Source organism: Mastomys coucha, unplaced genomic scaffold (genome assembly GCF_008632895.1).
Source record: "Mastomys coucha isolate ucsf_1 unplaced genomic scaffold, UCSF_Mcou_1 pScaffold4, whole genome shotgun sequence".
Taxonomy (NCBI): domain Eukaryota; kingdom Metazoa; phylum Chordata; class Mammalia; order Rodentia; family Muridae; genus Mastomys; species Mastomys coucha.
In genome coordinates this window covers 50598234-50622745 of record NW_022196910.1, presented here as the reverse complement: position 1 = coordinate 50622745, position 24512 = coordinate 50598234, and the positions used below count along the sequence as shown (strand labels likewise).

Here is a 24512-nt window from a genome sequence, read left to right as displayed (position 1 = left end):
CTCCCTGCTTGCCACCCCACCCTCTCCTGCTTACTGGCCCTGTATGTATAGTAGAGGATGGCCAAGTCGGTCATCAATGAGAGGAGAGGCCCTTCGCCCTGTGAAGGTTCTATGCCCCAGGTGCTTCGTTCTTAATAAATCACCATCACTGATGTTGCCCACATCCCCCGGAGAGAATAATAAGAGACTGATGTGCAAAACACTTCCTCAAACAAATCAACAGACATCACCTCTCACTAGGCTCTGAATCATTCCAAACAAGAGTGTGTAAGGTAGAGAGTGATGGTTGAGAGAAAAGCATTAAGCAATTTTGAAAGAGATGACTTGCCAAATGGAGCTTCGAAAAGGACTTTTAAAGGCAACCAAGATGAAAGTCATGGTACATTGCCACAACACCAATGCTGCCTTTACCTTAAATAAGTCTGGGGCTGCTTCTCTCTATGAGCTCCGGGAAGATTTTAGAAGAGGCGACCCTTCTACCTGATGCTTACACAGGCCTAAGACATAGACATATAGGTATGTATGCCAGGCCTAAGACTTATAGACACTTATGCCACCAACTCATAAGGATCATCACTATCATCAAGTGACCTGAAGAGGCCCAGTCAACTTCATTGCATCATTTGAAGGATTAATAAAAATCGTGTCCGGAATAGAAAGCATGCATGTTTCATATGAGTACTACCCTTGGAATTCTGATGCACTAAAGTATGGATAGGCTCAATCAGTTGAACTTCTAAAACTCTCCCAGGAGACACAGACACACAACTGTGGGCTTGCACATGGCTTTTCCTGATTCAGGACAACATGGTGGTGCAGAAAGAGGAGACAGCTCCAAACTAGAAGCCAAACAATTACCAATTGTGTTAGAGGGTGGAGGAGACAAAAGAGAGCATCCTAGAGAGTTCAGGGAGGGAACTGCTGTATAAACATCTTCCCCAACATCTAGTTTATACCATAGTGCCATGTTGGAGCAATTTGTTACAGCAACTCTAAGACACTAACATGCTATTACAAGAACAAAGGAAGGTCCCAGCAAAGGAGGTTGAGCTGTTTTGTACCACGGAACCAAAGCAGGGATAAGTCTAACTGAATTTAGGTTAAGAAGAGATATGTAAAAATGTCACAGAAATATCTTTATCGAACATTTTCAACCTAAAATGAGCAGATCAATGTTAACTGGCCACAAGATCAGGAAATCTCAAAACTTTTTTTTATTATTATTTGAGTTGACTCTTTTGAGATGTTAGCAGGAAAGAATTAAAATCAAGTCTCATATGCTTAATAGGATTTTATCATTAAAAAGGGTTTTATCCTTTATCCTCAAAAGAATCAGGTAAGAGCAGTCATATTTCTATTAAGAAAAAATAAATGTTTCCCTAAAATTATAAATGAACTGACATTGTTATTGATTTTACTAGTTCCTATCTTATTGCCTGTAAGATCACATAGAAGACAATTTATCTACTTCTCACAATTCAGAAAATTTAAAATATTAAGTATGTGTGTATATATATGAATATATGTATTCAAACTTCAAATTCAAATATGAAGGTTTAAAATTTAGAATATTAAGTATGTTTGAATATATGTAATATATATACATATCATATTTGTTGTGCCCAAAGTTCATATTCTTTGTAGAGTACACTAACTGCTTCATATGTGGACCTTTGAACTCTATGAAGCAATTACCAAAATGAAGTAGGTATTTGTCTCACTCTTCCATTGCTGTGAAGAGACATCACGACCAGAGTAACTTATAGATGGAAGATCTCATTGGTGGTCTTGGAGTTCCAGAGGGTTAGTATTCATGACAGGGTATCACAACAGAGGGCATGGCCGCAGACATGGTGTTGGAGCAGTAGCTGAGACCTTACAACTGTGTAGCAAGTAGAAGGCAGAGAGAGGGAGACACTGGGATGGGCAACCTCAAAGCCCACCTACTGACATCCCTCCTCCAATAAGACCACACCTCCCCATCCTTCCAAAACAGTTTCACCAACTAGGGACCAATCATCCACATGCATGAGCTTATGGGGCCATACTTATTCAAATCACCACAGTACTGAAAACACAGTTATGAAACAGTAACTCTACGACTGTGCAGAAATAGTCAGGAGAGGTTTACCTTGTGCACGAAATATCAATATTTACAGTAGGTTTGGGTTTGCCCAAATAGAATAATAATCTTCTCACAACTTTATTAGTAAAATGGCTTTTGTGGCAGGTGACCAAATGTAACTGGCTATGTGTCAGAAAATCTCAAGGCAGAAGTTGGAGTTCACAGTTGGACTCCTACTCATCCATTTCTTCCCTTATCAATGGAGGAAACCAACCTGGGATACATAGTATATGGGGTGTTGCACTATGAAATTTAAGTATTTTTATTAACATCATGTTTTCTCACTACAGTTAAAATCAAATAAAGCTTTATGGTTTAATAAGGACTCTTTGCAGGACCTGGGAGATTTTTTGCAAAGATTATCTTATTTCATCTTAAAGCAACTTTTCCACACAGAGTTAAACTGAAAAGGGATCTCAATGCAGCTAGAATTTTTTTTTAAAAAAAAAAGAAAAAAGGAAAAAAGATACAGCCATTCTTTGTACTATTAAATGCTTATTTTCAAAACATAAGGCCATAGCATATCTTAATTTATCTATATTGTTATAGTACCACATATAAATGCCTTTTAAGTTATCCTGATGGGAAGTCTCATCTCTAAGAGAAGCTGCAACCACTGTGGCAGCTGCTTCATATTTGAAGGGAAGTGAGACAGATTAGAGCCCTCCTTTCTGTTCCTAAAATAGAAATATTAAGTGTGTAATTTTTAATTAATTGTGTCTCACCATTTGTATTAAAGCCTGCTTTATTTCATGTGGGTTAATAATATTAGCATTGAATTTAAATTAACCTCAACTATTAACTACATATCTTTACATTTTACTTGGTGAAATGTTTTTTGTTTCACTCCTGGTGATTTTGGAAATACATCTTGCACCAACCACCTTAAAAGAAGTTTCTCAAAGGAAAAGACAATGTCGTACCGGAGCATGTGGTATTTCCATCCTGGAGTCAATCCATAAAGCCCTACATACCTATGGTAAAAATTTTACAACGCTTTTCTGCCATTGGATTAAAGAAAGGATGTGTCGACAGTCAACAACTTTGAAAAAGAAGACAGAGAAACACGGAAACAATTCCCAGAAGGCTTGCTCTAACTGGGGAAGGAAAATGCATCCATCTAGACCAGTGGTTCTCCACATTCCTAATGCTGCAACACTTTAACACAGTTTATCTTATTGTGACAAGCCCAACCATAAAATATTTTGTTGCTACTTCATAACTGTAATTTTCCTACTGTTATGAGTTGTAGTGTAAATGTTTTTGGAGGCCGAGACTTGACAAAGGATCATGACCCAAAGGTTTAAAACCACTGTCCTGGATAGATTTTTTTTAAAAAATCTTATTGATTACTAATGAAGCTCATAGTAATTTTACACACTGGTCAAGCTTTCTTTTCATCCTTGAAAATGTACACGGAAGATGTGAGGAGCCATGAGCAGAATGGTCCTAAGGTCCTTCATCAGCCTTCTCTAGCCTCCAAGTAATCTGAGTATGAACTGTCCAACTTTTCTTAAAGCTCTTACCCGATAACAGGCTGGGAGTTTTCGTATCTTAAAGCTGCTATTATTTGCACACAACGTAGCAAAAGACCTAGTTACAAATGAAGTAGAAAAAAGAAAATGGGCCAGGGGGAGTCCTGGAATCTGAATCTGGAAAAAGAGACCCCTGAAAAAGCAGTAGCAGTAGCAGAATTGGGAGATAGAGCTTAACTGAGCGTATACATTGCCCACAAGTGGGAGGAGCCTCACCCGCAGAGGCTGCTTTGCACAGTGCAGCAGTCTCCGGGGACCCCAGGGCAGCAGAACGACCATCAGTAACCATAGAGGCAATGAGCAACTTCCAGCTCAGACCACTCTTCTCGTGCTACTTTATACTTCTTACCTGATGATAAACCAACCATTTTTATTAGGCTTTTTTTTTTCACTACATGCCTAACAAGGTGAAGACCAATTACTTGTTTAAAAACTCGTAAGACTTTATCTTTCTTCCTTTCACATATGCCCAAATGTGGGTTGACCATCTGGGCTCAGAATCTCTCCCAGGTACAATGGAGGGAAGAGCTGAGTCTTCAATCTCCCTGAAATTTCCCAACCATGAGAGAAAAAAATAAGGCCTGGGGTTGTCAGATCAACTTCTGTCTCTCAAATAAAAACAAGATATATCCATATGTGATCTTCAGACGTTTGAAAATGATTGTGTCTAGCATTTTAGGTCCTGGATATTATAGGCCTCGTCTTTCAGAAGGAAAAACAGAATGTACAGCCACTGAATGCAGTAATGGAGTCCCATGTGGGCAAACTTAACTGGCCCTTCAGACAGAAATCCGAGGCACAGATCCTCAGCCCTGACATAAGAAAGTCACCCAGCATATGGAACAAGACTGTAATTCCGTAGAAATAGAAATACCTACAAATTAAACTTATTTCATTCATGCTCCAATTGTCCTGTTCATTTTGAATTTTTTTCTTAATGTTGATAATCTCCCTCTCTGCTCTGCTGTTCATGCTTGGACTCACCGGGTCTCTTAATCTGCTAATTAGCTGTATTAGTTATTCATCAAATACTATACGCTTTGGGTTGAAACCTCACAAAGACTTTCTTTTTTGAACGTCTCACGCTCTCCTATGAGTAACTTTTCACAAGCAAGTCTGGAATCCATCATATAGTAGGCAAAAAAAAAAAAAAAAAAAAAAAAAAAAAAAAAAAAAAAAAAAAAAAATATTTCCCCAGACAAATGCCTCAATTAAAACAAAGCCAGGTGTTCTTTTTTTGCAAAGCAAAGCTACACAGGTTCTGGATTTTTTTTAAGTCAATAATATTCAAAAATCAACAAAACATATTATGGGTCAAGATATTATTCTTTTAAAATTAAGCTTGCACCCCCACCTGCCTTATTGTCTATATGAAAATAAAAACATAATGCAGAGTTCCCACACCCTAACCTGGGGCTGTTTTAAAGGATCCTGCTTGTAAAATTGAAAGATCCTGCTTGTTAAATTGGTGTAGAAAATCAAAATGACATTTCTCTGTTTTCCTCTCCTCCAAACAGAATCGTCCAATTGCAATGCCTATCCATTGTGAGGGAACGCTTGTCCTTCACAACACACATATAACATACAGATATACACATATATAACAGACTAACAGATGCGAAGAGGTTCCCAACCCAGTGCTACATGCAAGGCACCAACAGCAGAAAAGAGAGAGTCCAGCTGACTGTCCTCAGAAAGACCAGACCAACAGAACTGACAGCCAGAAGAGAGCTGAAAAATGAAAACTGTGGACCGAAGGAAATGTGAGGGAAAGGAAGATGAATGATTAAATCAGAGAGACAGAAAACCAGCTAGAGAAATGAGGCGCCCTGGATTACATTGGAGCACAGAGGTCAGAGCAGCGTGGGCTCTAATGACAGATTCAAAAAGCAATAACTCTGCAATTTGCTCTTAAAACACTAAAACAAGATCCAGATGATTTAAGTATGTTTCTGATAGTATTTGACCCCTGAATTCAGCCTGCTTCCATGTTTGTTATATATCAGAGCTAGAAAAATGAGTCAAGATAAGTCAGTCTCTGCATTGATTTATTGCTATCCAATTAGGAAGCTCTTGGCTCACTGATCAGAAACAAAGATTAAAGAGAAAAAAACATATACTATAAAGGCTAAAACTCTGCAGTCTTCACTCTCAACTGACTACACAAAAAGATGTGCAGAACTTAATTTAGTATGGGTTATAAATCACCTCAAGTGGGTGAGGTGAAAAAAAAAGAAAGAAAGAAAAAAGATGTTCTCATTTAAATGTGTTTTTCTGGGCACTGGTGTATTGTTATCACACTGGTAAAAATATTTTAAATGAAGTTAACAGCACCCTTAGTTTGACTGTCCCTACTCAGACAAAGTATATCCAACTTAAAGCAATCCTTATGCAACTATTAAACAAAGATGTCTCCAATATGGGGTGCTGTGCAGATTTAAGGTATTATTGTGCTTAAAACTGATATTTGACATACTTTATTTAAATTACCTAGGCCTCAGTAAATAAACAAAGACGATGGTCAGGATCAGTTCATAAAAAATAGCCAGCACTAGGACTGTCAGAGATTGTCTCTGTCCAGTGGTTCCCTAACATACAGCTGCTTTCTCCATTAGAGGATGCTAAGACTTCGACACATTAGCTATAAAACTCTGACACTTCGTAATGATAAATCTAAGTTATATTCTTTAACACACAAAGAAAAGGTACTCAGGGAAATAAAGATGTTAGAATTAGGAAAGAGGTACAATTATAATAATTAGATCGGGATATCAATCAGTACACTGGCTAATTAGTAAATATGAGTGTATACTAACCAAGAGATTTTAATCAGTTCTGATATCTGTCCAGTAGTAATAAGATCTATGAAACAAGGAACAATTCAAGAAAAATGGAATGGCCAGACACAGTCAGCATGGATTTTAAGACCTCTGCTGATAAACTATTTGGCAATTTATAACCTTTCTAGACCTCAATTTTTCTTACGTTATCAGGGCATCTCATGTCCCAGGATCATTGTGATGATTAAATTAGATCATGTTGGAAGTATTATTTTATATAAATCTCTATATAATATAAATTTATTACCACTACCGATGTGCATCAAAAGAAGCAAACAGCCTCAGAAATAATGAGCAATAAATTTGATTACGTGTGTGGTTTATTTGATCACAGAATGCTATTAAGGCTCATTAACTTAATTCAGCATGTACATCTTAAAGATTTTTAGCTAGAGTTTTTATAAGTACTTGCTAAAAAGGAAAACCTAGTTTAACATGATGATTAATAAATTATTCTCTTTCCTTCAGGTACACCCAGCCATAAATGTAAAGTACTGGTCTTTTTACAACCTGAGAGAGCTTTAAAAAAAAAAACAGTAAAACTCATCTGTTCTTTTCCAGTATAGGAGCCTGCAAGAATCACTTTCTCCTAAATTTCCTGGAATGCCAGAGTGTGAGTAAGTAGAAATCAAACCAGAAAATATGGACTTGGTTTTTTGTCTGAAAACTCTCAGGTAGGACCTCCTCCCAAGTCCCGGAAGTCACAGAGAATCGCAACCCACAAGCACACACATCCCTGCTTTAAAGACAAGATATATGTTACAAAAAGTGGACTCTGGAACTAACCTTTCCAGTTAATCTTTACATGTAACATTGCTTAATTCTTTGACAAGTACATAAATGTATGTGACACATTTGGGTGAGATCTGCCCCTCCCCCAAGTCCTACTTTTATGTGACAATGTCTTAAAAAGCTTAGAGATTGACTTGGAAAAAAATCATCCCTCAAATATCTGGATGAAATATTTGCTAAATGAAAATATGAGAGAATATCACTCCTAATGCTATGCTGGGAATTCAAACCCTCACTGAGCATTTTATTTATTCTCACTGTCTCCAACATTCCTGAATCTTCCTTTCTTCAATTCCTGCTCAACCTTTGACAGTGATGTCTCTGTTGTCTCATTTCATTATTGCTTTTGTTCCTGTTCATTTAATCGCATTGTTATAAGACTTGGTCTGAGTAAACAAAGTATGAAGTTATCTAGACAAAGTTAATAAACAGGATAGTAAATGGTTTTGTATGGCTTATGGCCTAAATGTCACTGTGACTGAATTGTTATGTAGGAAATGACAGTATTTAAGTCCAAGGTGGGGGTACTACACACACTTGGCATACACAGGCTAACAAGAACAATGTGTTACCACAAACAATAGACAAAAGATCATTAGGCGGAGCAAGTTAAGTGACAGAAAAAAATGCAGCTATCCATGCTACCAATAAACTGTTAGTAGAAACAGAACAAGGTGGAGAACGTTGCATTTACACTTATTCTCAAGGAGAGGCATAAGAAAGCATGCTTGAATAAGTTTTACGGCAAGAAGCTCAGGCCCCAAGGGGATATGCCTGAGATGCTATGGAAATATGCTTTCTAAGGAGATAAGTGTGGACTCACTGTGTGAGCCATACACACTGGCAAAGGGGTAACAGTATCCCGAGTCCCGGCTCTGTGACAACCCTCCAAACCCTGAATAAAGAAAAATGAAACACTGCTACATCTGCCTGCAAACCAAGCATTTGGAAAGCAGAAGCAAGAAGTCTGAAGCCAGCCTAGGGCACAAGAGCAGGTTTCAGGCCAGCATGGATGTAGCTGTATGTTAGGATCCTGTCACTAGAGAACTAAAAGAGTCTTGAAGAGGCACCAAATTATTGACACCAAACATGGCAATGAGAGAGCCACACGTCACCTCACCCAAGAAGATTTTCATTTGTGAGAATGTGTCCTGAGAAGCATAAGTGCTGACAGCAGAGAGCCCAGACAGCAGCAACCATTCGGGCACAGGTGAAGGCAGAGGGGAGGGAACAGAAGGGAGCGGCACAGTCCACGAGTATGGGTGAAGTATAAAAGGATATAACACTGAGGAGAGAGTATAACACATATAAAGAGTAAGCTGACATCAAATAAATTGTCTTTTAGCTATAACATTCCCTGCTGAAAGCAGGCACAGAAGCCAAACTGCTCAGTTTAGGAAGCCATGGAAGGAAAACATGCATCATTCTTGTATCTTATGAAAGGATGTTTTTATATCATCTGGAGGGATTTTTTTAAACAGTAAATAAACTTGGAAGACACATGTAGAAAAATTCTAAGGCTACAAGAGCCAGATTTTCAACATGAAATCATTTCATATTTCTATGTTACTGTAGTGTGTAGATGTTGGCTCATGCTTACTGATGACATGAGCAACATGAGAAGATGGAGAACCACTACCAGGAAGTTTGAAGACAAACTCTCTAGTGCAGAGGAGTCACCTGTTAGCTATGAGAGAAATGGCTTTGGAAATCCTGTACGCTTCTCCTGTAGTAGTCAAGACGAGTAGCTTATTTCACTATTGGTCTCAGGAAGTATGCAGATTCATGAGTGGAAAACCGAGCTGAGGGCAATGGCACCATTGGCCCACTGGGCTACAGTGGATACATTTGCAGTGTAGTCTGTTTCTTGAGATTTTAAGAAACAGATGTCTTGGGATTTCACTCTTTCAGAGAGAGAACTTTGATATCACTTTTCTGTTATTACAGCTGCCTCTCATGCCAAAGTGTTAAAAATAAATAAATAAAAGGAATGAAAACTTGATTACAAATTTTACACAATTCCACATCCTCCTGAATGTGAAAGATCAGTGATCACATGACACTCATCAGTTGACAACACCATGGAGTCTCTGGTAACAGAGAACTGAAGTTGCTTCCAACCAACCAGCTGTGAGAGACTGGCTCATGCTGGCTCATGCTGGCCCATGCTGGCCCATGCTGGCTCATGTTAGTCTGTGCTGGCCCATGCTGGCTCGTGCTGGCTCATGCTGGTTCATCCTGGCACACGATGGCTCTTGGAGTATATTTAACATTTAGCTCATACCTTCCCAACTCTGCACAGTTCTGGAAGGCCAGTTATTTCTATTAACTATGGTGGGAGGATTCACATTACAGAAACTGACACACAATACAACTCTGAGGTTCTGGCCTGTTCTAGAGAGCTTCGCCCAGCATACGCCTATTCTAAATAATCTTTTCATCCATGTGAGAAATGACTGTCTTAGGGTTTCTGTTGCTTCAATGAAACATCATGGCCAAAGCAACTTGGGTAGGTAAGGGTTTATTTGACTTACACTTCCAAATTGCTGTTCAAATTATGTTCAAAGGAAATCAGGACAGGAACTCAAATAGGGTAGGAGCCTGGATGTTGGAACTGATAAAGAGGCCATGGAGGAGTGTTGCTTACTGGCTTGCTCATCATAGCTTGCTCAGCCTGCTTTCTTACGGAACCCAGAAACCACAAACCCAGGGATGGTAGCTCCCACAATGGGCTGGGACCTTCCCCACTGATCACTAATTAAGAAAATGTCTTACAGGCCTGACTACAGCCTGGTTTTTATGGATACATTTTCTTAATTGAGGTTCCTCTTTTCAGATGACTTTAGCTATGTCAAACTGACATAAAACTACCCAGCACAAAGACCCTTCCCATCTCCAAAATTTCCAAACAGCCAAGACTGTCAAATTCAAAAGTTCATGGTCTCCAAGGAAATGTACCTCAACAGCATCCGTGCTGTGGCTAAATTACTTTCCTAAATCAGTTCCTGCTGTTGCTCTATGATTTCATCCCCATGCTTTCTGACAGCTAGGTGTCTAATTACCACTTCCCCATTTACTCCTTCAGCAGTCCTTGACTATCTGGGTCTTCACCTTAGTGAGATGTACACATTTGCCCAAACTCTACCTCCTGTTTCCCAAGTCCCAACTCCATCCAGAGCTAGAAGCGCACATCTACATTTGTGGTCAAAAATGACAATCATGTTCTCCATAACTTTGCTCTTAAGTTGGTAGTCCCTGCTGCATGCTGGGTACTGACGATACAAAGCACCAAGGAGACAGCCTTGCGAAGGGTCACAGGAAAGCTTTGGGAAACATTATTTAGATGAATACATCCCCTGAGGTAGTTCAAGGGAGCTTCCATTAAGAGTAGTAACAGAAAAGATATTTTGAAACTATGGAAGCATTTTTTAAACATGTAATTTCTCATTTCTTGGTAGTTAAATTCACTTTCTTAGATCCCAGAGTGAGGCAGGGAATACTCATACTTGTCACTGTCCATGAAAACATAGAAATGTAGTGACAGGTGTCAGCATGCAATCATCAAAGTTGTACCACATAGAACTAGCCACAAGTAAAATGCCACTGCAGTGTAACATAACTTTACCCTTAGAAGTGTGTGATATGAGGCTACCGTAAAGGGTTGAATGTCCTAAGTGAAACCATAACGTTTAGGCCCAGCATTCTTTACAGACTATTCTTGCCTGTGAGGATATTTCCAGCATGGCTTAATTAAGAATGGAAGACCTACCCAGGATGTGGATGGCACTATCCCATGCTGTAGACTGAATTAAACAATAAAAAGGGAAAAGATGCTGAATATCAGAAGTCATATCTCTCTGCTGTAATTCCTGATCCACCTAGATAGAAGCAATCACCGTGCCTTTATGTGAAAAAAAAACTTAAAATAATAATAATAATAATAATAATAATAATAATAATAATAATAATAATAGGGTCTGAAGGGATGTCTCAGCAGTTAAGAGCACTGGCTGCTCTTCCAGAGGACACAATTGAATTCTCAGCACCCACATAGCAGCTCTCAACTAGGTGTAACCAAAGTCTTAGGTGATCCAATATTCTTTTCTGGCCTCCATGGTCACTGAATTCATATAGCACATGGGCATACATGCAGACACTCACACATACACATAAAAAGAATGAAATTAAATAGCAATGATGATAATGATAATAATAATAGTAATAATAATCGCTACACAGTTCCTTAAAATGAACTGGCTATGCTAAGCAAAATACTTCTCTGCCAACCACTATTTCATTTTAAACTGTTAGTGGTTGTCATAACATGAAGTATTGGCATCACAGAGCAAAGACACCTAACTTAAACCATATCAAAACGGGTAGTTCAGAGTGTAGTCCTAACTAAAGCCCTCACAAACTGAAAAAACTACTCTCTACCAATTCTCCCTAACAAAGTAACATCAAATGAAAGAAGAAAGGTGGAAACTGTGTTTCTATTCTAAATTCCATTAATGCATGACCAAATTATCCAATTGGTGAGACTTGGATATCAATAAAAAAATGAAAGTCGATTTCATTCAAGAGAAAAACAATCCGTTCTTAAAATAGTTGAATTAAGGCAATAAAAGATGAATTTACCAGCAATAGATCCTAAATATATCTTTTTCATATTCTTAAATCACTTAACAATTATTTTTATGGCTTTTAAAAAGATTTGATTTCAAACCACAATATCCAAGTACATCAATTTATATTCACATATAATTCCATCAAAAAAAAACTTGAAAATAATTGTCTGCACACAGTTCCCACAGGGGCCAAATATCAAATATTTTAGGCTCTGTATTTCTATTTGTGGGCATTTATTTCTCAGTTTGCCCTTGTAATATAAAAGTAATAATGAACAATAATAAACAAATAATCATGTTACATTCCAGTAAAACTTTACTTACAAAAACAGGTAATGCCTGAAGACTCAGGTAGCAAACAGACATGGGGGAAAGCCATTTCTTCCTTTCTTCCATACTCCTCCACTGTACTAAGGATTGTGCTCTAGACTTGGTAGCCAAATACCAAGGTCTTTAGGTCTGCCCTAAATTCTAACTATTTTTCCATCTTTAGTTAGTTAGTTGCCTTGAACTAACTGCATTGCCATGAACCTACAATCAACCTGCATCAACCCCTTACATTGCCAAGATTACAGATGTGGGGCTAGAGAGATGGCTGAGCATTTAAGAACACTGGATGCTCTTCCAGAAGTCCTGAGTTCAATTTCCAACAACCTCATGGTGGCTCACAACCATCTGTAATGGGATCTATGCCCTCCTCTGGTGTGTCTGAAGACAGTAACAGTGTACACACAGACATAAATAAATAAGTAAATCTTAAAAAATAAGTGACATGATCTCATAAAAAATAAATAAAAAGATTAAAGATGTATACCACCACACTCAGACACAATTATAAACATTCTCAACACTCAAGTAGCTGAAGCTGGAAGAACCATGATTTCAAGGTCAGCTTTGACTACAGAGTGAGACTGTCTCATTTCCTTACAAAACAGAGAGAAAGAGAGAGAGGGAAAGAGAGAGAGAGAGGAGGGATAGATAGAGGATAGATGGATAGATAGATAGATAGATAGATAGATAGATAGATAGATAGATAGATAGATAGATACACAGGGAGAGAGAGATGTTAACGCAAGCTAACTTAAGCATCCTCATAGGTTCCTGTATAGTAATGTCTCCTCTGGTTTTTAAATCTTTTCATTTTGAAACTATCTCCTTATGTGTGTTTTCATTATCTCATAATGTTGGTTAGACATGAACATTTTGTTCTAAAGTTCTCTGTTCTTTGTACTTTGCTCTCCTATCATCTGGCAACGTGTAAGTACTAAATAGAATCCTCATGTAGAAAACTGGTTCTCCTCATCCAGTAAAGAGGTTCAAGCTGATCTACCTAAATTCTAATTGTTCTCCAACTTTGAGGTCTGACCTAAGACATGAGTACAAAAGTAGTATTTAGGAAAATATATTTAAGTGTCATGGTAATCTATAAATGTCACTTTTATCCAATGGTGGGATAAAATGAGAGTTGTACCCAAGCTGTGTGAATACACAACACAGACTGAGGCCAGAACATTTCTTTCTCTGTTCTAACTTTACTTAGGCCTAGGCCTGAAAGCTTATAGACTCTGCACAATCTAATCTTCCAAACTGACTGATTCAATCCAGCTTCTCTCAGCTTCTCACCAAATTGCTCTGCCTGGCCTAATACTAATTTTGGCAATACACTCTAATCTTCTGGCTCCTTCTCATTCTCTGGCTCATTCTATCTTCACCTGTGGCTAGTTTGTTCTCTCTAAAGCCTGTCTTTATAAAGCTGTCCCCCCCCCACACACACACACACATACACACACACACCACATGTAACACAACACAACAGGTAGTAACTTTTTTTTTTTTTTTTTTTTTTTTTTTTTTTTGCTGCTCTTAAGTAGCTTCTCTTCCTCTGCTGTTCTTGTGTGAGTTGGACTTATCCTATCTCCAACTCATTCTGTCAAATCTTTCTCTGATTCATCACTTTGTTCACCCTTCAATTAGATGTTACTTTCCAACATGGCTCCTTCCTTCTACAAACTAACCTTACTTTCATTGTTAGGGTTTAAAGTTGTACACTAAGGGCATGTCTACTTTCTAGCCACATCATAGTGTAATCCAAGGCCTGTCTGCATTCCAGCTGCACTATATCTTTGAATGGGATCCCTTGGCAGAGCAGCAATGTTGCTGGATTAAAACTTCTCTACAGGGATATTTATTATTAGTCAAAAATAATTACTATACATAGGCAATGGCATTGTTTACCAAGGTGAGTGTAAAGATTCAAAACCAGCTGTCTCTTTACTATGTCATTTGCGGGTACTAGTGTCTGACTTTCACTAACAATGGAAAGTACTTCATTCTGACATTTTAAAAGCCAAGTTGAACTAGTGTTGGCTCCTTTAAGAAGTAAAAGGTGAATGGGGAGAAAGAGTTAAAATCACAGAGTTCCCTTTCACTGTGTAGAGAATTCTGAACTGAGTAATAAAATAAGACATTAGAAAGATTCAAAGGGCTAGACAAATAGCTCAGCAGTTAAAAGCACTGATTGCTCTTCCAGAGGTCCTGAGTTCAAATCCCAGCAACCACATGGTGTCTCACAACCATCTGTAATGGGCTCTGATGCCCTCTTCTGGTATGTCTAAAGACAGCAACAGTGTATGCATATAAATTAAATAAATAAATAAATAAATAAATATTAAAACAAAAACAGAAACAAAAAAAAGATTCAAGATTGAAATGCTAGATAGGACCATTAAGCCAATGAGTGAGGACATTACAAAGACTTCTAAAAATGAAAGTTAATTTTATTCATGGTCATCAAGACCAGAATCATGGAAGCATATTTTAAAAAGCAATCAGTGTAGTCTCCACAGTTTTTGATTTTCTCTTCTCCAAGTTTCAAGGCTATAACTGTCATCAATAATCACTCTCCACACTGTCATTGGTCAGCTTACAATGTTGCTGGCACGTACATGTCTAATCAGGGAAGCTGTCAAGGATAGTCCTAGTTACCTTGTGACTTTGACAGATTACCTCTACACAGACCCCTGGATAGAGAAATGAACATACAGAATACATAAGATTTCTATATAAATATAGTTAATTAATATTTTACTAGCTTCTGATGAAGCCAATTCATAAACAAAATACAAATTTTGTATCTTAGGCTACTTAAATGTACTCATTCCAAAATATTTACCACAGAACACTTTAGTGTAAAATAAAGCAAAATGTCCACAGTGCCAACAGAATGTTTGTCAAACACTCAGTGTGCTAGGAAAAAAACTCAGGGTGAATCCTTACATTTTTCATTCTCTTGGAAGTTGCAGAACCCAATGGAGTGAGATTCCCTTGTTCAAATTCTGGTTCTATCACTTAGAAGCGCCTTGGACTCAAGCTCGGTCTGAATTCACTAAACCATAAAACGGAAATAACCTCAGAGCTGATGGATGAGTATGAGATATGCCTGGGATGATATCGGTGATCAATTAAAACTAGCTCCTGCTACACAGAAAATGTTATACTCAGGTTAACTGTTAGCATGTGTTTCTTAGGAGACAGACAAGACACTATAGCTATGTGAAAAAAGAACAAGGATCAGTTAGTTAAGACAGCAGGAAAACATAGATCTCAGCCTAGTATGAGTGATACAGCTGTGTGCATACAGTGAATAACAGCAGCTGATGCTAGGGACCATCATCAAGGCCACCAGAAGCTGATGCTAGGGACCATCATCAAGGCCAGCAGAAATCCAAAGAGCGAAAGCGCACAGGAGCAAAACCCACAGTTCACTGATGAATCTGTTCTGCTTATGAACTAACTAAGGCATGGGCATGATACTGAACAGTATTAGAGTTCGCTGGGCCCAACCTTCATTAGGAGCACCATATATTCATGTAAAAAGATGTTCATTGTATTGACTTTTTTTCAAATTCCAGTACAGTTTCAGGCAAATTCCAGTTCAATAAAGTCTATGTCACAAGCTATGTAAGATCCCTGAGTTCATTCAGTGTTCTCAATCAGAATGAGGTGGATACAGAGTGCAGGACACTTCCAGTGTTAGTCAACTCAAACTTTTTAAAAGGAAGGGGATGTTTCAATGCATACTTCATTGTAAAGCAGAGGCAGTACAATGACACTTCTGGAATGACCCATAAACCTTGACTACAAATGGAGCTGTTCATACTTAATGCCTTTTTTATAAAGCTCCTCTGGATGCTCGAGATGCGAAAGCTTCTCCTTTACATCAAACCAGTTTCCTTCCATAAAGCTGTCTTCTGCATATGTAACACCCGGGGACACCCTCCAACATTTTTTTTTTAATGTGCTGTTTTCCGTGCTTGCATTTATTGGTGATTTCAGGTATGAAGAGTTTTCAAACAGACTCACAGGAAGGTATGGAAACCTGAATTTAATCACAGAACCTTTTTTTTTCTCTCTTTTTTTCTTATTTAAAAACCTTGTTTCCCCTCCAAAAAAAGAAAGAAAAAGAAAAAGAAAGAGAAAAAGGAAAATAAAATAAATAAATAAATAAATAAATAAATAAAAATTAAATTAAATAAAAAAAAACTGTTACCTCCCCCCTGCCTCTTCTCACCAACCCACCCTCTCCTGCTTCCTGGCCCTGGCATTCCCCTACACTGGGACATTGCAGCTGGAGCCATGAGTCTCACCATGTGTACTCTTTGATTGGTGATTTAGTCCCTGGGAGCCCTGAGAGTATTAGTTAGTTCATATTGTTGTTCATCCTAATCACAGAACCTTTTAATATGGTATTTTTCTCTTCCAAATGCAATTAAGAAATTAAAAAGTATTCTTCTGTTTCTAGAAGTACTGCTAGAGACTGAATGTTGTATACCTCCAAATTTCATGTCCAATGGATATATGATGGCAGTAGAAGGGGGACATGATGGGTTGCTGGGCTGTGAGGGTAGAAGTCCCTTAGTGATGTCCTCACCAAGGAGGCCTGAGAAAGCTCCTCCCCCCTTTACCATATAAGGAGTTAGGAAAAAAGCAAAGGAGAACCCCCTCATGTAAATGAAATCCTGAGTCAGGTAAGCTTATTCTGAATAAGTTCCAGTTGAGGTCCATTAATTCTACTTTCAGATTTATCTATTCTTCAGGCTACACACTAATTTTTTATTTATTTCTCTTTGGTTTTATATATTTTAACTAAAATATAATTGCACACTTTCCCCCGTACCCTTTCTCTCCCTTCAGTCCTCCTAATCCCTCTCCCTCCAATTCCTTCCATGACCAAACTTCTTCCCAGTGCATGTGTGTGTGTGTGTGTGTGCGTGTGTGTGTGTGTGTGTGTGTGCTAAATTGGTTTGTGTTTGTATGTATATCAAAGGACCCTCTCTTTACAGCAAATGAAAGCCATTATAGAATACCACAACTGGACATATGTAGAAGTCAATGGATCCTGGGGAGCACATCACAGCTACTGCACTTGTGGCTTATGGTTCTGGGGTTAGAAAAATTGTAGAAGACAGAATACCAGAAAGGCTTCTATGAAACAGTCTCACTAAGAAAATGCTACACTAATACTTCTTGAATAATGACAATATTAATAGACATGCTAATAAATAGAGGAAGAGCTCAGAGGACCATACCCTTGAATAGGAACTAGAGTCAAATGATGTCTGCTGAAAGACAGAGAGATGGCCCTTCTCAGGAACGAGATCCCTAACTGGTCATCTAATACAAAATATTCAGCTCTGGAGCTATATACAGACACCAATTTTTAGTATCAGCATATGTTTATTTAGACATTCCATTCATTTTTTATATTTATTTCATTGGCTTCATGTACTTTTAATTTCTATTTTTTAATGTTTTCCCTTATTTCTTCTAGCTACATTAAGCACACTTTTCATGATTTCTGGTGCATTGTTTTAATATATTAAGTCACTTAGAATCAACTAGATATTTATTGTTTCAAAAAAACTTACCAAAAACTTAGAAAGGTTAAACCATGCAGTCATCATTTCATGGTTTCTGTGGGTCAGTGGTGTGGACATTCCCTAGCGGGGTTCTAAGATCAAGGTGACCTCCCTTGCAATTTTCTTAAAATGAGCAAACTTAAGGAAGAGTCCACTTCCAGATTCACAGGTTTTGTTGGCAACTGTTATAGTTAGCATAAGTTATCAATTTGATCTATCTAGAAAGATAACTTCAACTGAGGAATTACCTCTAATCAGAGCTGTGGGCATGACTTGGGACATTCCCTGATTACAAATTGAAGTAGAGGGACCCTTCCCACTGTGAGCAGCACCATCCCTGGGTGGGTAGATCTGGAATATATAAGAAAAGTGACTGAGCAGGCCAGAAGAGATGGGACAAATAAACAGCACTCCCCCATGGATCTGCTTCAGTTCCTGCCCTAAGTTCCTAACCTGGCTTCCCTTGATGGTGGACTGTAAAATGTAGGAAGAAATAAACTCTTTAGCCCTCAAGTTGCTTTGGGTCAGTCTTTTATTACAGCAACAGAAGGCAAAGTTGAACAACAGACTTCAGTTACTTTCAGTCTTCCATCATGGGTCTCCCGTTCTTCCTACCTAAAGGTGACCCCCAGATCCTTGCAATGCACCCTTCTCCATAGTATGCATTTATCACACAACATCTTGCTTCACCAAAGCCAGCAAGAGAGTCGGTCACTTTGCAAGATGTCAATAAAACATTACTTATCATAACCACATAAGTGGCATGCCCCAACTTTGGCCATATTCCACTGGCTAGGAATCAGAGGCTCCACCCACAAATAAGAGGAAGATCGCCCACACAAGAGTATGACATCGGGAGGCAGGGATTTGGGGTATCTTACAAATATGTTATAGATCTCATTGTCTAGTTTTCTCATCTGTAGCCTCATTTCAACTATAATGTCATTTTCTTTACTGACTCGTATAAGGCACCCTTTCTTACTCTAGAGAAACATTGGCTTTGTTTTTGACCAATAGCCACAAAGAAAATGAAATCTAGAACTCGTTGCAATCAGCGTGGAGTTCAAGGTGCTTAAATGGACCACATTAGTGGCAAAAACTTAAATGTCAAACTTATAAAGTGCCATGCTTTTTATAACTATTCACAGAAACCTAAACCTAACCCAGTACCAAGACCATCACATCTTCTTGTCTTGCCTTTATATACAATGGAGTTTTCGTGGCTTATTATTCTCTGAGGATATGGCTCTCTGGTCTTAAAACTGTCTATCTCTAGTAGGATGTGAACCTCAATTTCTGCCCTCTTCCCTGAGCAGCTATTACACAAGTCCTTTACAAGTACAGAGCTCTGGATAGTGCTGGTAAATAACAAATATATCCTACATGGGATGGTAGAAAAGTAGTTACATGTGTGGGAGAGTGGCATACTATTTCTTTAATTGGTTCACAATTACAACTTACCCAAGTTATCACTTGGGAGCTACTCATTTTATGAGGTACAGGAACTAGTTCTATAAAATAGGAGCATCTAAGTTTCAAAGAAAAAAATGTAAGAAAGTGTCAGTTGGCCATTAATTTAATTCAATTTCTACTAAGTGCCTAAAAGATTCCAAATCAGGCAATTTTCTGGGGGTGTTACTGTAACAGAAGTGACAAACCCACCTCTATAGAGAACTTACATTTCAATAACGTGGCAGTAATGGGTTCTCCTCTAAGCTTGAGAGTGTTGAGTTTTGTAGTACAGGGAAGATATGGCTTCAAGAGATCCAAGGAGAATGAAAAAAAAGACATAAAACTTAAAACTTTCTTACTTGGCAGCTTAATATAAAACCAAACAAGACATTTATCCTTTAATTTAGTTAAGATAAATCATAAGATTTATTTTAAAATAATTTTTAGTATAATTTTCTATTTATTAGAAATTATAACAAAGTTGCATATAACCTCAATGGGCTAACTGGTTTCTATTGAATATTTGATACTACAGGACATAGAGCATCTTCAATTTTTTGAAGTCAATCAGTGTTTTTTCAATTAAAATATACTTAAATTGTATCCCCTTTCCTTTTCTCTATCAAATCCCTTCCCTGTACTCTCTTGCTCCCTCTCAAATTTTTAGTCTTCTTTACTTTGTTATTGTTACATCTACAAATGTCTGAATATATGAATAAAGTCAACTCACTCCATTTAGTGTTACTTGTATTATATCATGTTAGGGCCGACAACTTAGTAGTGGCTAAGTAGTTAGCAAGCTCATCCCTGAGGCAGACTGTGTCTCCCGCTCTCAGCATTCCTTCATTGCCTGTCCTTCTTTGTCACAGGTGGTACCATGAGAGACATTCCTCTTGCATATCACCATTTCTACTGGTGTTGCACTCTTCAAGAGTGCTTTAGGCAGCCACGTTGCTGGGGTATTGTGGATGAAGCTTTTCCATGATTTCTAGGAGACACAATTTCTTCACAGAGGACTTACTGGTCCTCTGTCTCTTACATTCTTTCTGGCCCCTCTCCTGTGATGTTTCCTGAGCTTTGGGTGTAGGCATTATTCTGTGGGTGTAGCAACGGGGGCTGGCTACCACACAATCAGTTTGGGTTTTCTATCATGGTCTCCATCTGCTGCAAAAAAAAAAGTTTAATGAGAGGTGAGAGCTGCACTTACCTGTGGGTATAAACTAAATATTTATAACGTACTTAGGAATTATGCTGATTTGGGAACATGGCACTAATGGGTTCTCCTCTAAGATACATACCTAACTAACCCCAAATACTTAGCTAGACATCCAGGACCTTTTTTTTTATTATTCTTAATTTTTTTATTAGATGTTTTCTTTATTTACAATATCTCCTTTCTCGGGTTCCCCTCCTCCCCCCAAAAATAAAACTAAATAAAATAAAATTAAAAAAAAAACAAAAACTAAAACAAACCCCTGTTCCCTCCTCCCTCCCTCTAGTCACCACACCACCCCCTCCTGGTTACTGGCCCTGGCATTCCCCCTACACTGGGGCATAGCACCTTCACAGGGCCAAGGGCCTCTCCTCCCATTGATGACCAACTTGGCCATCCTCTGCTATACATATGACTGCTGGAGCCATGAGTCCCACCATGTGTACTCTTTGGTTGGTGGTTTAGTCCCTGGGAGCTCTGAGGTTACTAGGTAGTTCATATTGTTGTTCATCCTAAGGAGCTGCAAGCCCTTCAGCTTCCTGGGTCCTTTCTCTAACTCCTTCATTGGGGACCCTGTATTCAGTCCAACGGATGGCTGTGAGCCTCTAATTCTGTATTAGTTGGATACTGTCAGAGCCTCTCAGGAGACAGCTATATCAGGCTCCTGTCATCCAGCACTTGCTGGCATCCACAATAGTGTCTGGATTTGATGATTGAATATGGGAAGGATTCCCAGGTGGAGTAGTCTCTGAATTGTCCTTCCTTTAATCTCTGCTCCATAGTTAGTCTCTACAACTCCTTCTATGGGCATTTTGTTCCCCCTCATTAAGAAGGAATGAAGAATCCACACTTTGGCCTTCTTCTTGAGTTTCTTATGGTTTGTGGTTTGTACTTTGTGTATTCCAATCTTCTGGGCTAATATCCACATATCAGTGAGTGCATACCATGTGTGTTCTTTTGTGATTGGGTTACTTCACTCAGGATGATACTCTCCAGGTCCATCCATTTCCCCAAGAATTTCATAAATTCATTGTTTTTAATAGCTTAGTAGTACTCCATTGTATAGATGTACCACATTTTCTGTATCCATTCCTCTGTTGAGGAACATCTGGGTTGTTTCCAGTCTCTGGCTATCATAAATAAGGCTGCTATGAACATGGTGGAGCATGTGCCCTTATTACATATTGGAGCATCTTTTGGGTATATATATGCCCAGGAGTAGTATAGCTAGGTCCTCTGGTAGTACTGTGTCCAGTTTCCAGAGGAACTGCCAAACTGATTTCCAGAGTGGTTGTACCAGCTTGCAATCCCACCAGCAATGCATGAGTGTTCCTCTTTCTCCACAACCTCTCCAGCATCTGCTGTCACCTTAGTTTTTTATCCTAGCCATTCTGACTGGTTTGAGGTGGAATCTCAGGGTTGTTTTGATTTGCATTTCCCTGATGACTAAGGATGTTGAACATTTCTTTAGGTGCTTCTCAGCCATTTGGTATTCCTCAATTGAAAATTCTTTGTTTAGCTCCATACCCCATTTTTAATAGGGTTATTTGTTTCTCTGGAGTTTAACTTCTTAAGTTCTTTGTATAGATTGGATATTAGCCCTCCAGGACCCTTTCTTAATTCTGGGACCTCACTATCTCCAGAAAACTAGCTAGGTTTTCAGTAGCAGGCATGATTCCCTTCCTGTTGAGTAGATCTTGAGTCCAACCTGTAAGCACCGTTAATTGTGCCATATCATGTATTTTACCATGCTGATCATGGAAATATAAATGGACACATTCATGTGGAGGAGGGGAATATTTTGCAGGATCCCACCCCTAGTCAAAGAAATACAGACAACTGAAACCACCCGGAAAAAGGCCAATCAGTCTCTCCTAGGAATGAGCAAATTTATTGGTTGTCCAGTGCAGAGTGGATAGCCCTGAAATCATACACTATACACACACACACATACACACACACACACACACAACATCAAACACTGACTCAGCAAGTTTTGTATATATATTTGTGTACACATATACATGCATATATGTTATATGACAAAAATTATTAAAGAAAAAGAGGCTGTAAACTTGAGTTTAAGGAGAGAGCATTAAAAGGAAAGTATCTGGGGGAGCTGAAGCGGGGAAGGAGATGTAATTCTTTCTCTATTAAAGACATTACTTTAAGTTTATGCCTAGGAATAAAGTGCAAATGAGTTTGGAAGGCCTAATTTGTCTTAGAATTTTTTGGATTTTTTTACTGGATATTTTCTTTATTTACATTTCAAATGTTATCCCCTTTTCAGATCTTCCCCCCCGGAAATTCCCTTTTACATTCCCCTCCCCCTGCTTCTGTGAGGGTGTTCCCCCACCCACCCACCCACTCCCACTTCCCCACCCTCAAATTCCCCTACACTGGGGCATTGAGCCTTCACAGGAACAAGGGCCTCTCCTCCCATTGATGATTGACAAGCCATGGGTCCCTCCATGTGTTCTCTTTGGTTGGTGGTTTAGTCCCTGGGAACTCTGGGGTACTGGTTGGTTGATATTGTTGTTCCTCCTATGGGGCTGCAAACCCCTTCAGCTCCTTCTGCCCTTTCTCTAACTCCTCCATTGAGGACCCCACGCTCAGTCCAATGGTTGGCTTTGAGCATCCATCTCTGTATTGGTCTGGCACTGGCAGAGGTTCTCAGGAGACAGCTATATAAGGCTCCTGTCAGCATACACTTCTTGGCATTCACAATAGTGCCTGGGTTTGGTGACTGTATATGGGATGTATTCCCAGGTGGAGCAGTCTCTGGATGCCTTTCCTTCAGTCTCTGCCCCACACTTTGTCTCTATATTTGTTCCTGTGAGTATTTTGATCCCCTTTGTAAGAAGGACCAAAGTATCCACACTTTGATCTTCCTTCTTCTTGAGCTTCATGTGGTCTGTGAATAGCATCTTGGGTATTCTGAGCTTTTGGGCTAATATCCACTTATCAGTGAGTCCATACCATGTGTGTTCTTTTGTGATTGAGTTACCTCATTCAGAATGATATTTTCTAGTTTCATCCATTTGCCCAAGAATTTCATGAATTCATTGTTACCTTATTAAAAAATGGAGTACAGAACTAAACAAAGAATTTTCAAGTAAGGAATATCCAATGGTGAGAAGCACCTAAAGAAATGTTCAATATCCTTAGTCATTGGGAAATGCAAATGAAAACAACCCTGAGATTCCACCTCACACCAGTCAGAATAGCTAGATCAAAAGCTCAGGTGACAGCAGATGCTGGTGAAGATGTGGAGAAAGAGGAACACTCCTCCATTGTTGCTGACATTGCAAGCTGGTACAACCACTCTGGAAATCAGTCTGGTGGTTCCTCAGAAAATTGGACATAGTATTGACCTGAGGACCCAGCTGTACCACTGCTGGCATATACCCAAAAGATTCTCCAACATATGACAAGGTGCTCCACTATGTTCATAGCAACCTTATTTATAATAGCCAGAAGCTGGAAAGAACCCAGATGTTCTTTAACAAGTCTTAGATTTTTAAGTCTGAAAGACAAGGTAATCTAGAAATCTGTATACAGTCCAGTCCAGTTTATGAGGGCCATGTGGGAAAGGCCAGAATTCCTACCGGCAAGCAGAGTCCCTGTCACGGTATATAACCTGAAAGTTTCATCAGGATCCCACGGTAGACAGAGGATTAGGGATTGAATGATATAGCTTCCAAAGGACTTTTGCTGATCTAAAACCTGAAATGATCCATAATCATATCCAACATCACCACCTCTTTGTCCTGATCTGATGTGACGTAGAGAGGTAAGTCCATCCGAGTTAGTTTCTCTGTTGTTCTATACAAAACTTAATTGTTAAAAGCAGCTCTGATTCATTATCCTATAATTCTCAAGATTAAATCACAAAGTCTCACCAAGCTAAAGTCATGATATCCCATCATGCTACACTCCTTTCTGTAGCTTCAGGTGAAAAAGCTCGGACTTTTGTTCATGTGTTTTGTCAAAAAAAAAAAAAAAAAAA

General features: G+C 38.7%; 1 protein-coding gene and 1 long non-coding RNA gene across 5 annotated transcripts in view; both read right to left on the bottom strand.

The window, feature by feature from the left end:
- Window positions 1–24512, bottom strand: part of Tafa2 (TAFA chemokine like family member 2) — a 472572-nt gene that overhangs the window by 312252 nt on the left and 135808 nt on the right. The window lies entirely within an intron of this gene.
- The window catches only part of LOC116076558, a 9979-nt gene continuing 3208 nt past the window's right edge, over window positions 17742–24512 (bottom strand). The window contains exons 2-4 of the long non-coding RNA XR_004112977.1: window positions 20021–20454; window positions 19518–19593; window positions 17742–18189 (exon numbers count right to left, since the gene is read on the bottom strand). This is a non-coding gene — a long non-coding RNA (uncharacterized LOC116076558). The remainder of the gene's footprint in view (window positions 18190–19517; window positions 19594–20020; window positions 20455–24512) is intronic.